A 14,174-nucleotide genomic window follows, 5' to 3' on the forward strand; every position below is an offset into this window, starting at 1 on the left:
AGTAACCTGTTTCTACTTCCATCAAAGCCTATGTGGTCACTGGAGAGTTAACTGAGATAACATATATAAAGCCATAAAGCTCCTGGTACACAACAGGTGCTCAATACTTAAGCTGTTTCCCTTTCTACTGCTCTATCAGTGTACATCACTCCTCCACCATTATTTTCAAATCTCTTTCTTGATCCATTTATCGTCACTCCCTCTTCCTATTTTTAAGCCCAAAATGTACTAAATGATACAAGGGTTCTGGCTTCCTCTTTGCCCAATAATAGGGCCTCCTCTTGGTAGCCACAATGATGTTGAAGGGCAAGAGATTTCCTCTACTTTCTAGTTGGAGAGGGCTGGGGGCAACTGGATCTAGCCTTGGTAAGAGCCCCTCTTTTTATACTTCAGATGTTGGCAACATTATTAAACATCCATCCACTTTCCCCAGCAGAGGCCAATCAATCCCCGCTAAAACATGAAACCCAGTCTCACATCCCACTTTTCTTAGGCACCTGACCACCAACCATCAAGTCACTCCAGGCAAATTAATGGCTTTTCTGCATGATGCTACTACACAGAGCTGCTTTGACCAAAGTACTACACTTTACTCACTGATACATACAGTACTTACCAGATTACGAGTTGAATTTTTGTCTGTCTTATAATGTAAGATCCTGAAAAATGAGAATCATGATTAAGCTAACTCCCAAGCATATAACGGTAAATGCTCAATAAAGGATAATGACTATTACTAATTATATATTTCTTTCTCTTCCAAATCCCATAGCATATTCCATTACTTCTTCCATTACATTTATCACTTTCCACTTTGGATTCTAGATATGTGTGGGTGTGCATGTGCTTAAACATTCCTACAAAATTGGAACACCTTAAAGGCAAGGGTTGTGTTGTCCTCACCATCAAAAGTAGCTAGTTGATCCTAGGTATTTACTCAAAGGATACAAAATCACAGATTCGAAGGGGTACATGCACCTCGATGTTTATAGCAACATTATCAACAATAGCCAAACTGTGGAGAGAGCCCAAATGTCCATCAACTGAAGAATAAAGAAAATGTGGTGTATATATACATTGGAAAATTACTCAATCATCTAAAAGAATGAAATCTTGCCATTTGCAATGACATGGATGGAGCTAGAGTGTATTATGCTGAAATAAGTCAGAGAAAGACAAATATCATATGATCTCACTCATATGTAGAATTTAAGAAACAAAATAGATGAACATATGGGAAGAAGAAAAGGAAAAAAGGGAGAGAGGGAAACAAACCATAGAGACACTTAACAACAGAGAACAAACTGAGGGTTGATGGAGGGAGGTGGGTGGGGCATGGGCTAGACAAGTGATGTGTATTAAAGAGGGCACTTGCTGTGATAAGCATTGGTGTTGTATGTAAGTGATGAATCACTGAATTCTATTCCAGAAATCAATATTGTACTGTATGTTCACTAATTAAAATTTACATTAAAAAAAGACCTGCTATGTGGCCATAGGATTGACAACAGACCCAATATGGCCATTCATGTATCTGCCACACAGAGGAGCGAGAGCCTCACAAAGTTACAGAGATCAGTAAGGAATAGCAAAGACAAGACTGAGAACAGCTGGGTTTGGATTTCCTGGAAATCCTGGGACAGAGGCCAAGACAGAATCCAGGGAACAAAGTTGAGTGGTTGTTAGATCAACAACCCCATGATGAGCTGTCCAAGGGTCAGTGTCTATGAGCCAGGCGCGGACACAGCAGAGGCTGGGGGTGGGAGAGAGCCATCTGGGAGATCCGGATCTCTGAAACCTCATGAGCACTTACCCTTTCAATCAATTTCACTGATATTTATTGAGTACCTACAATGTGTCAGATACTGTCTAGGGTGGGGGATACAGCAATAAATGCATCAGACAAAAAAAAGTAGCTAGCTGAGTGTATCAAAGATGCTCAATAAACATTGTTGAAAAAAATGATTTTTGAGTTCTCTTTGTGAACCAGTAAATATGTTGTGAACAGGTTCTTAATGTCTCATTATGACAATACTAGTGATTATGATGATGTCCTTTGAACTTTGTCATCCTTCCCTTTTATGGGGTTTGGGCTGGAGGGAGCCATGACCACCCCATAAATGCTGGATTGTGCCCCCCCATTCCTATGTTGAAGCCCTAATCCCCACTCTGACTATTTGGAGACAAGGCCATTAGGGAGGTAATTAAGGTTAAATGAAGTCACTAAGAGTGGGGCCCTAATCCAATAGTGTGGTGTCCTTATAGGAAGATGAAGTGACACCAGGAGTGCACATGCACAGAAGAAAGCCATGTGAGGACACGAAAAGGAGGCTGTATATAAGTCAGAAAGAGAGTTCTCACCAGAAACTGACCCTGCTAGATGTTAGTCTTGGATTTCCAGGGTCCAGAGCTGTGAGGAAATTCATTTCTGTTTAAGCTACCCAGAGTGTGATATTTTGTTATGGCAGCTGGAGCAGACTAAGACTGTGGCCTTGAGTCTTTGGAATTTAAAAAAAAAAAAAATGTTTGTTTCCTTTTAGTTTTTAAGTCCTCTGTCTTAAAATTATTTGACTTGTGGTAACCCAGATCTCACGGATAAATCCCCATCCCACTTCCACTCTATGCCTTTTATCCCTGAGTAGAAGTTTGGAAAGGAGGAAGGACATGTTTTTTCAGTCCCTGTGATGATTATTGTGTGTCAAATTTACTGGGTCATAGGATTCCCAGATATTTGGTCAGAAAATTATTATGGGTGTGTCTACAAGGGAATCTCTGAATGAGATTAACATGTGAATCAGTAGACTGAGTAAAGCAGACTGCCCTTGATAATGTGGTGGGTTTCACCCAATCAAATGAAGACTTGAATAGAACAGAAAGCTAAGAGAGAACGTCTGCCTACCTGACTGCTGGGCCAGGACATTAGTCTCTTGCCCTTGGACTAGAACTATACCATCAGCTCTCCTGGGTCTCCAGCTTGCTGACTGCGTATCTTGGGACCTGTCAGCTCACATAATCTTGTGAGCCAATTCCTTAAGTAAATACTTCTCTCTCTCTCTCCCTCTCGATAAAAATGATAACAAAAATACTAGTGATTATATTTATATTTATGAGAAAACAAGTTCCTATTCAGTGTAATTTAGGCCTCATAAAGAAATTACTCCACATCCCAGTTACTATCTATAAGTGTATTTCTTGTATGAATTTTTGGACTCTGAAGTCACATTCTCAAATATAATCATTATTGTGATAGCCTAAAAAGTTGAGCCACATCAATATGAGTAGGAGGTAAGGTAATTTCTATCAGTCACCTAAGAGAAGAGTTAGTCTTCATGATATTTATATATTTATTATTTATATAATATTTATTTACACTTATGTCTAATATTTGCTGACATTGAGCACTTTCTATGTGCCAAACACTATGCTAAGGACTTATCTCTTTTATTCCTTACCACAAACCTCTGAAATTAAAAATTTTACTATCCCATTTTACAGATGAAGAATCTGACTTAGAAATGTTAATGTCAATCGTGGGGTGCCTGGGTGGCTCAGTCGGTAAAGCATTGGACTTTTGGTTTCAGCTCAGGTCACGATTTCAGGGTCGTGGGATTGAGCCCCGCATTGGGCTCCATGCTCATTGGGAGTCTGCTTGAGATTCTCTCTCTCTTTCTGCCCCTCCCCCCTCAAATAAATAAATTAATAGTAATTAAAAAAAGAAATGTTAACTGAATCCCGATCACAACTGTTAAGAGGTAGAGCTGGGGTTTGTACTCAGGGAGTCTGGTACTAAAGGCTAAGCTCAAATGTTCCATCATTACCTATAAACTGGAATTGGAAGGGCAAACTGCAGGTAGAGAGGACTTCTCCTCATTCTCTTAGCTTAGACTTTGAGAGTCCACATATCTAGGTTGATGCTCCCAGGGGTTGTGTATTAAAGATGGAGGTCCCGTGTGGAGGAAGACTGGGAACCCAAAGGAAGAGATATAAAAAAAGATCTGTTAATTTCCAGGCACCTACACTGATGTGAGACTACAAATTCCAGAGAGAAGATTAGATTTTATCATCAGATTATCTAAATTTAGGTATTCACTATGTTTACTTAACTTTGGTTATCCTCTAGCCTTAAGTACACCTGCACATACACATTAATAGTCCAAGCTGTTTCTCCTCTGCTGCCTGGTACTAAAAGAAGGATGGGAATCTTTGGCCACAGTAATCACAGATGAAGTGGGTCCCTTTGAGGTCTGCATGGTTGCAGCCACCATAATCATCAAGAGACCATCAAGAAGAAGGTGAATCTCAGGATAAATTTGGAGTCACACAATCCAGCTTACCTTCTCCCGGGCAAGTCTCCTTTCAAAATCAACCTTAAGAGTCAGGGTTGTTTTGTTTTAAGCTGGGGAAGGCAGTATTTTCCTCTTGGCCCTGATTCTTCCCCTGCTCACACTTCTCCCAACTGGTTGATGCCAGAAATGGCACCTTTCAGTGCATCATCTCCATAACTTTGGCTTTTAATCCCTGTTAAACTTAGCTCTCCTGGGAGTGGGCAGCCAACATCAGTCAGCCACATAGAATTCAGCAGAAAGAAGAGGCAGTGAGAATGTGAGGCAGTGGGCACTTAGGCCTGGGGGTCAAAGACAGACTAGCAAATTGCAAAGAACACTGAGGTTGGGGAACTAAGAAAAACGAATTTCCCTCAAATTGGCTCAAGCTGATTAGAGGCCAATGTGAAAGCCCTTACCCTCATTGCAGCTAAAGTTCTGTTACAGATCAGGTAACCACTTTCTTCATCGGCCAGCCCCTAAAAGAAGCATCAACAGATCTGTGTGGGATAAAGTGGCACCATAGGAAAGATAAGGCAGTTGAGTCATTACCTTCTTGAGTCTTACCTTCTTGAGTCTTAACTATAGACTATTCTGTCTATAGTTAATTCTTTACTTGTTAGATATTTGCCTCCTGTTGGACACTGAAACAATTAGTTATCTCTTTTTTTTGTCCAGTTATTTCACATATTGCTATGAGTATTTCAAAGTGATCCAATCTCTCTGGACCACACCCCGGCAGTATGTTAAAAGAGCTGGAAACCTGTTCTCACCACTGACATTATAAATTGACTTCGGAAAATTATCCCAAGAAAATAACAGGCAAGGAAAATAATAGTACTGTCATGTGGCATTTTCATATGCATCCATTTAGAGCTGCCATTCATATTAGCAAAAAAGTCAGAAAGAACTGAAATGGCCAACATATTAATAGGAAGGAATATGGGGCACCCGGGTGGCGCAGTCGGTGAAGCGTCTGTCTTCAGCTCAGGTCATGATCCCAGAGTCCTGGGATAGAGCCCCGTGTCAGGCTCCTTGCTCAGCAGGGGTCTGCTTCTCCCTCTCCTTCTGTGCTTGCTCTCTCTCTCTCTCCCTCTCTCTCAAGTAAATAAATAAAATCTTTTTTAAAAAATAGGAAGGAATACTATATGGCTACTAACGTACAGCAGTGGGTTGAATTGTGGTCCCCAAAAGACATGTCCACTCAGAACCTCACACTGTTATTTGGGATACCAGTCTTTTTAGATGCAATTAAGATGTATCAAGATGCGATCATCTGGATTAGGGTGGGTCCTAAATTCAATGACAAGTTCCCTTATAAGCATCAGAAAAGAAGATAGAAACACAGAAGGCCAAATGAAAATGGAGGCAGAGATGGGAGTTATGCTGCCCCAAAGCAGTGAATATGAGGAGCCACTCATTTCTCCAGAAGGGGATTCTCTGGTGTCGTCTATGCTTTTTTCAAGCCCAGGTAGTATCTTTATAATCATTATTCTGAACTCTAGTTCCGACATCTTACTTATATCCATACTGATTAGGTCCCTGGCAGTCATTACTGCCTCTTGTTCTTTTTTGGGGTGAGTTTTTCAATCTTGTCATTCTTGCAGAAAGTGTTCCCTTTTCTATTTGTAGAATTGCAGCAATTCTCTTCTTAGAGCTCCGGTTGAGTTCAAAGGTGTTCAGAATGATTTGATAGCTATCTAGCTGAATTCCAGAGGCCAGACAAAACTAAGGTCCCCTACTCCTCCACCATCTTCCTCCCTCTCCATGTGAGGAGCCACTCAGACCTGAAAAAGGCAAGGAAGGATTCTCCTCTACAGCTTTCAGAGACAGAGACGCCTTAATTTTGGACTCCTGGTCTCCAGAGCTATGAGAGAATAAAGTTCTGTTGTTTTAAGCTATCCAGTTTGTGGTAATCTGTGACAGCCACCCTGGGGAACAAACACAGATGGAAAGGAAGTAGATAATGTTGGAAACTGAGTAGATGATAATAGTAAACGAAAAAGCTGCAGAACTCAAAAGTAGTCAGTATGTGCTTATGATAAACAAATATGAATGTATATCACAGAGAAGATTTAGACTAATTTTCATGGGTATTTTTTAGTAAAGTTGTTTGAATAAATAGAAAATATTTGAAATGTTAAAAATATAATAAGTAATATGGACTGTTAGGGGCACCTGGGTGGCTCAGTCGTTAAGTGTCTGCCTTCAGCTCAGGTCATGATCCCAGGGTCCTGGGATCGAGCCCTGCATCGGGCTCTCTGCTTGGTGGGAAGCCTGCTTCTCCTTCTCCATCTGCATCTCCCCCTGCTTGTGTTCCCTCTCTCACTATGTCCCTCTCTGTCAAATAAATAAATAAAATCTTAAAAAAAAAAAAACTAAAAATAAAGTCCATTCCATGTAGCACCAGAGCCAGGTTAGGACCCAGGCTATTTTTCACTCCAGTCAATTTGATTTTTGGTTTTTGACCCCCAGCAATATTGCCTCATGAATCCACTTTTAAAACTCAAGTACCCACCAAGGGAAGTACCTGCTTCCCTGTCATGGACTCTTGTTTATAAAGATAAAGTAGATTTACCCGTCTTGGTCCAGCTGTCCCCAGCCTTTGTCTTTAGCCAAACAAAATATTCTCTCACAGAAGGAACCCTTGTGCACTGTTGGTGGGAACGTAAACTGGTGCAGCCACTATGGAAAATAGTAGGGAGGTTCCTCAAAAAATTAAAAACAGAATTACCATGAGATCCAGTAATTCTACTACTGGGTATTTACCCAAACAAATGAAAATACTAATTTGAAAAAGATGTATATACTCCTATGTTTATTGCAGCATTATTTATAATAGCCAAGATAATGGAAACAACCCAAGTATCCAACAGTAGATGAATGATGAAAGAAGATGTGGTATATACCCATACATACATACATACATAATGCAATGGAATATTACTCAGCCTTAAAAAAGAATGAGATCTTGCCATTTGTGACAACATGGATAGACCTAGAGTGATTTCCTTTATATGTGGAATCTAAAAAACAAAACAAACAAATAAACAAAAAGCAGAAACAGACCCATAAATACAGAGGACAAACTGATGGTTGCCAGAGGGAAGGGGAGTGAGGAGAGGGGCAAAACAGATGAAGTGGAGTAGGAGATACAGGTTTTCAGTTATGGAATAAGGGGAATAAAAAGTACAGCATAGGGAATATAGTCAATGGTATTGAATAGCACTGTGTGGTGACAGATGGTAACTACATCTGTAGTGAGCACGGCATAACCATAGCATAAGCTGTCAAATTACCATGTTGTACACCTGAAACTAATATAACATTGTGTGTCACCTATACTTCAATTAAAAAAAATAGAAATATATATGTGTGTGTATATATATATATATATATATAGTACTAATTTGAAAAAAAAATTCTCTCACAAACTCTATTACCTCCTCACTCACCAGTCCTCACCCTCCTAAGTAAAGGTAAGGCAGAGAGCATATTATTTTTTTCCCTATTACCTGATTATTTTAAATTGTTCAGAGGAAGTGTTAATTTGTAGTTGCCTATGTAACTATACACAGTTCTCTAGTGGATCATTTAAGTCTTACTTAATTCAACTAAATGGGCCTATATGAAAAGTCAGTATCTATTTAGCCTTCCTATTTCATGCATCTATTTCAAATATTTTCTCTTTTTAAAAGATTTTATTTATTTATTTATTTGAGAGGGAGAGAGAGAGAGCATAAGACCAGGGGGAGGGAGAAGCAGACTCCTCGCTGAGCAGGAAGCCTGACACAGGACTCAATCCCAGGACGCCATGATCATGACCCAACCTCAAAAATTTTCAACCTATTTTAATAAAAAGACTTAACCATCCTATTTTATAATATCAAATATTGTGTGGTGTTTTCAGTACTCCACCACTTAATATTTTTCACAGTTTTTATAGACTTTTGATCACTTGACACAAAATATTGTAAGGCAGGTAATTTTTATCACCATCTTTGAAGTGAGAAAATTATGACCCAAGATTAAGTGATTTTTGCAGTTATAGAGCAAGTTAATAGCAGAGCCAGAACCAAAACCAGCCTAGTCCTATTTCCAAAGGTCCACATTATAGTAACATATTTTCCTTTATCTCCCTCAAAATCATTCTAATTCTTTGAAAAAATAAAAAACAAGGAATAAAACAGTGTATATAATATACTACTACTGTGTTTTTAAAAAAAGAAAAAATAGGATCTATATCTACTTTTTTATATATGTACAAAGAAAGTCTAGAAGAAGAAATTCAAAAATGAATAGCAGTAGCCAGTACTTGGGAGAGGAAGGAACTTGCTGGATGACAGACAGGAATGGAAGGTTCTTCACACTAGGCCTGTTCATACTTTTTAAAAAACTGTATGACTGTACTGCATATTCAGAAAACTAAATACGTTCTTAAGTAAATATATAAAAAAGGCTTGGCTCTTCTTTAAGTAGTTAGAGTCACCTACAAAGCCTAGTTCCTGAGCTGAGAACCAGGAATTAGGGGAGGCTACCTGTTTGCAGTTTGATGATGGTGAATGATCTAACACTATGAATAAATGGATGATCTAACTCTACTGACTCTCCCCTCCCACATCTCACATTTAATTAATGGTAATGGCAAGAATAACTAGCACCTGCTCACTTTATGCTATGAATTTTTTTACATGTTAGCACCATTTAATCTTCACAACAAACCAATGAAGTAAATATAATTTATATCATTTTGCAGACGAAGAAAGTAAGGCACAGGAAAGATAGTTTGCCCAAGGTCAAAGTTAGGAAACCAAGATATGAACTCAGGTATTAGGGTCCCAGGGCCCACACTCTCAAACACCATCCCACACTGCCTCTCACTTATACAGCAAAGTTATCCCATCGGGTTTAAGTCTGATCTCTTAAAAAAAAAAAAAGAAAGAAAAGAAAATCTTTGTAAAATTCCCTGTGTTTCTTGGGAGGATTCATGGGACGTATCTTTTAACCATTGTCTTTAGCCCCTCTGAAACAGCTAACTGTCACCTAGGACACCATGGAATCCACAAATAGGACAGAACTGTGATGAGTACTAAGAGGGAAGGAGGTAGGATCTTCAGAATGTTCCAGAGCAGTAGGTACCTGCTGGGAGGAGGCTGCCATCCACAGTCAAGAAACCAAATGCTCAGCGAGATCTGGAGTGGGTAGGGTGACTCTTTTAGGGTAACAAGTCAATTTTAGCAGCATTCCAGCTTGGCAATGGATTAGGAAGGGTGAGCAAAACTCTCAGACAACACTTTGAAAGGATCAAAGAAACAGAGTAGCTTCCTTTCAGAGAAAGCAGCCCATTCCTTGGAATCCAGCTGAGTTTGCAGGTAACCAAGAGACTGGCTTATCCATATAAGTTATCTGATAGAACCACAAGCTTGTATTTATATCTACACCAAAGAACACCGGCCAGACTGTCTTTGTCATCACTGGTACACTTGAGAAGGAATACCTCCTGCTCTTTCCCTCTGCAGTGAGCTGAGCAATGATACTGCTAAAATAGGTGCCAAAGTCCTGTGTCCTTTCTTCTCTTTCTAACTTCACCTCCACCGATAAGAATGAAGACCAAGAGTCTGGATGGGGGACTTGAGGAGAAGGAGAGAAGTAACGTGGGTCCAGGTTTTCTCTGCAGTTGGAAATATAATTAGACAAACCCTGAAAATCAGAGACCGAGTCGGAGACTGGGGGTCATTCAGATAGGTACTTGAATCCATGAGAGTAGAAAAACTCACCAAGAGAAAATATGTAGAAAGAGAAGAGCTGTGGGCAGAGCCTTGAGGATACATTCACTTCAAAGTTTGAAGGCCAAAAGAAAAAGAGAAACCAGCCAAAGAAACAACAAAGGTGGAGTCAGAGAGGCTAGAGACAGATAAAGGAGCCAACGAAGAGATAGTACTCTATTGCATTTGGAAAACAAACCTTTTGCATAAAAGTGTGAATGGTTTTTTTCTTAGAATGTAATTTATCTCTGAGGATGAGAACCTGTTGGTTACATTCTAAGAACCATTACAATTTGGTTTTCTGCCCAAGGAATTTCTACGTATAAATAATATTGATATTATTATTATTTTAAAATTTTATTATTTGAGAGAGAGCGCACACAGAGGGAGAGGGAGAAGCAGACTCCCGCCCCAGCAAGGAGCCCGATGTGGGGTTCCGTCCCAGGACCCGGGGATCATGACCTGAGCCGAAGGCAGACACTTAACCGACTGAGCCACCCAGGTGCCCTGATGTTATTATTATTAAAGTGACTTTTTGGGGGGCGCCTGGGTGGCTCAGTCGGTTACGCGTCTGCCTTTGGTCAGGTCATGATCCTAGAGTCCCAGGATGGAGCCCAGCATCAGGCTCCCCGCTCAGTGGGGAGTCTGCTTCTTGACACTCTCCTCTCATTCTCTCTCTCTCTCTCTCAAATAAATAAATAAAATCTTGAAAACAATATATTGTTGGGGCGCCTGGGCGGCTCAGTCAGTTAAACATCTGACTTCGGCTCAGGTCATGATCCCAGGGTCCTAGGACTGAGCCCCACATCAGGCTCCCTGCTCAGCGAGGAGTCTGCTTCTCCCTCTCCCACTCCCACTCCCCCAGCTTGTGCTGTCTCTCTTAAATAAATAAAATCTTTTTAAAAAAAAATATGTTGTTAAAAAAATAAAATAAAGTGACTTTCTTCTATACTGACATACTTCTACAAAACTCCTTTTCTCAGCCAAGTCTCTAAATACTATCTTATGTGTGTCAGTCCCTACCTCAGATAGTATAATAGGGACAAGGGAATGTTAAATGTTTCAAAGAAATAGGAGCTTGGAAATTGTGTTAAATATAAGTCTGGGTCAGTATTAAAATTAGAAGTAGGTAATAAAATCCCAGCCCTACCTATTGGGATCTGGCAGTGTTGGGGAAAGCACGCATTAGTGGACATTTCACCATTCCTTTATACCTCAAGCTATTTAGCCACCACAGGACAATTGGCTGCATGGCCTCTTCTCCCCCAGCCTGACCTTTCCTAGATCATTTCTACTCTCTTTAGTAGAAGGCACCCAGCTGATACCCTATGACCCAGCAATTGCACTACTGGGTATTTACCCCAAGGATACAAATGTAGTGATCCGAAGGGGTACGTGCACCCCGATGTTTATAGCAGCAATGTCCACAATAGCCAAACTGTGGAAAGAGCCAAGATGTCCATCGACAGATGAATGGATAAAGAAGATGTGGTACACACACACACACACACACACGTCAATCAGAGAAAGACAAGTATCATATGATCTCACTGATATGAGGAGTTGGAGAAATAAGACAGAGGATCATAGGGGAAGGGAGGAAAAAATGAAACAAGATGAAACCAGAGAGGGACACAAACCATAAGAGACTCTTAATCTCAGGAAACAAACTGAGGGTTGCCGGAGTGGTGGGGGGTGGGAGGGATGGGGTGGCTGGGTGATGGACACTGGGGAGGGTATGTGCTATGGTGAGCGCTGTGAATTGTGTAAGACTGATGAAGCACAGACCTGTACCTCTGAAAAAATAATATATGTTTAAAAAAAAAAGAAGATAGTAGGAAGGGAAAAATGAAGGGGGAGAAATCGGAGGGGGAGATGATCCATGAGAGACTATGGACTCTGAGAAACAAACTGAGGGTTTTAGAGGGGAGGGTGGTGGGGGGATGGGTTAGCCTGGTGATGGGTGTTAAAGAGGGCACGTACTGAATGGAGCACTGGGTGTTATACGCAAACAATGAATCATGGAACACTACATCAAAAACTAATGATGTAATGTATGGTGACTAACATAATAAAATAAAATTCAAAAAAAAGAAGAAGGAACCCAGCTGAGCCAATTAGTCCCACTCGTGCACAAACCATTCTATCTGGAAATTTCCATTTTTTCACAGCTTTTCAAGCACCTGGGCTACCAAGAGGGTTAGATGCTTAAAAAAACTGAGGGCACCTGGGTGGCTCAGGTGGTTAAGCATCTGCCTTCTGCTCAGGTCATGATCCCGGGGTCCTGAGATTGAGCCCCACATCCAGCTCCTAGGTCAGCGGGGAGCCTGCTTCTCCCTCTGCCTGCTCCCCCTTCTTGTGCTTGCTCTCTCTCTCTGACAAATATATAAAATCTTTAAAAAAAAACTGAAAGAATATCAGTCAATATTAACAGTGGTTATCTCTGAGTAGTGGGGTCAAGAGTCCCATATTTGCTTCTATGCAATTATTAATATTTTCCAAAATATATATGCATTGCTTTAACACAAGAAAAAGTCATTGTTTTATCAGGAGACCTGGAGGCCTAGAGGCCAGCAAACAATATCTGGATCCCTACCTTACTATTGGAGGAATGGCACAGAGAGGGATTTCATAGGCTGCTGACAGCATTGTGCACATTGCCTTTAACTTCACTTCTTACCAGTCCATAAAACTAAGGTTTCCAGAGGGAGGGAAGCAAAAGGGCCCTATTTTCTTCTAGTAAACACTTCATGTATTAAATTCCAAAGGTGTGCTATGGCAGGGAGCTTGCCTAAGCCAGAGAGTAAAATTAGCAGAATTACAACAGGCCTCACCTGTGCATGCCAGAGGTCGAATTGCAATGGCCCTGGGACTCCTCCATGCAAGAAGGGAAAGAGGGCAAGGTAGTGAGTAGGTGCCTATTTGCAACTCATGTCAGACCTTTCTCTTTCTGCCATTTCCTCTGGCTCTTTCCAGCAAATGGCAGAAGATGCTTGAGTGCCAGTCCAGATTCAGAAAAATTGAATGTCCAGGGTGAGCAAGAGCCTGCTCTTTTCTGCCCACTGTGGCTGTGGTAATTACCAGACAGGCTGAGCAGACTGCTCCATGTTTGCAAGGAAGTGACAGTAAAGAGACAGGACCAGTACCTGTTAATCTCAAACTCAGAGTTGCTGTGTTTCTAGGCTTAGGAGAGGGTTGAGAGGTTTCAATATATTAAAAAGGGAAAGCGTGGAGGTTTTCTACACTGTGATTCTATCACACAATGGAATACTGAATAGCTGGTAAGAATGAGCTGATGAGGAACAATCATCCAAGATTAATTAATTAACGGTGGTGGCCTCTGGGCAGGAAACTGGGGGTGCAAAAAAAAGGATATTCTTTTCCATGAATATCCTTTTGTAACATTTGAATTTTGTACCATATATATAAAACTTCAGTATCATTTTTAAATGGTCTACATGCACACATGGTGCAAACACATACATGCAAAAGAGTGCAGATCACCTGCAAAAAGCTATGACATACCTCCTCAGTCCCTTAAAGCTGCTTTCTAGAAGTAGAACAACTATGTCCTTCACTGGCCCATCCACCTCCACCCCTGTGATTGCCCATAGTAGCTTAATTTCATCTCTCCACCTCACCCCAACCTCCCCAGCCTCCTCTCTGACCACAGAATAGCATTATCCATTGCTGCTCTCCTCAGCATCCCTAAATTTTAAAATATGTTCTACGTTGTATTCTCTCAAAACCCTGTAAAACTAATCAACTAACTCCAGCTAAAGTTACCCCTCCCAGGATATGTTTGCATATTAACAGTGAATTTCAGCCAGAGAGTGACTGATTTTAGGGCAAGTGAGGCAGAATCATAGCACCAGTGAAAGGAATACTGGACTTGAGGTCAGGAGACCTTGATCTTACTCAGGCTATTCGACTCAGGGCAAATCACTTCACCTCTCTGGGTCTCAATTTCCTTTACTTAAAAAGGTGGGGGGGGGGGGCTATAAGAGATGATCTTCCCAGATCTAACACTCTACAAAATCCCATCATACAATGATGATTGCCATCCGCTCTGAACTTGATGTGTACT

This window comes from Callorhinus ursinus, unplaced genomic scaffold (genome assembly GCF_003265705.2).
Source record: "Callorhinus ursinus isolate GAN/ISIS: 27379988/994484 unplaced genomic scaffold, GSC_fseal_2.0 scaffold74, whole genome shotgun sequence".
In the NCBI taxonomy this organism is placed as follows: domain Eukaryota; kingdom Metazoa; phylum Chordata; class Mammalia; order Carnivora; family Otariidae; genus Callorhinus; species Callorhinus ursinus.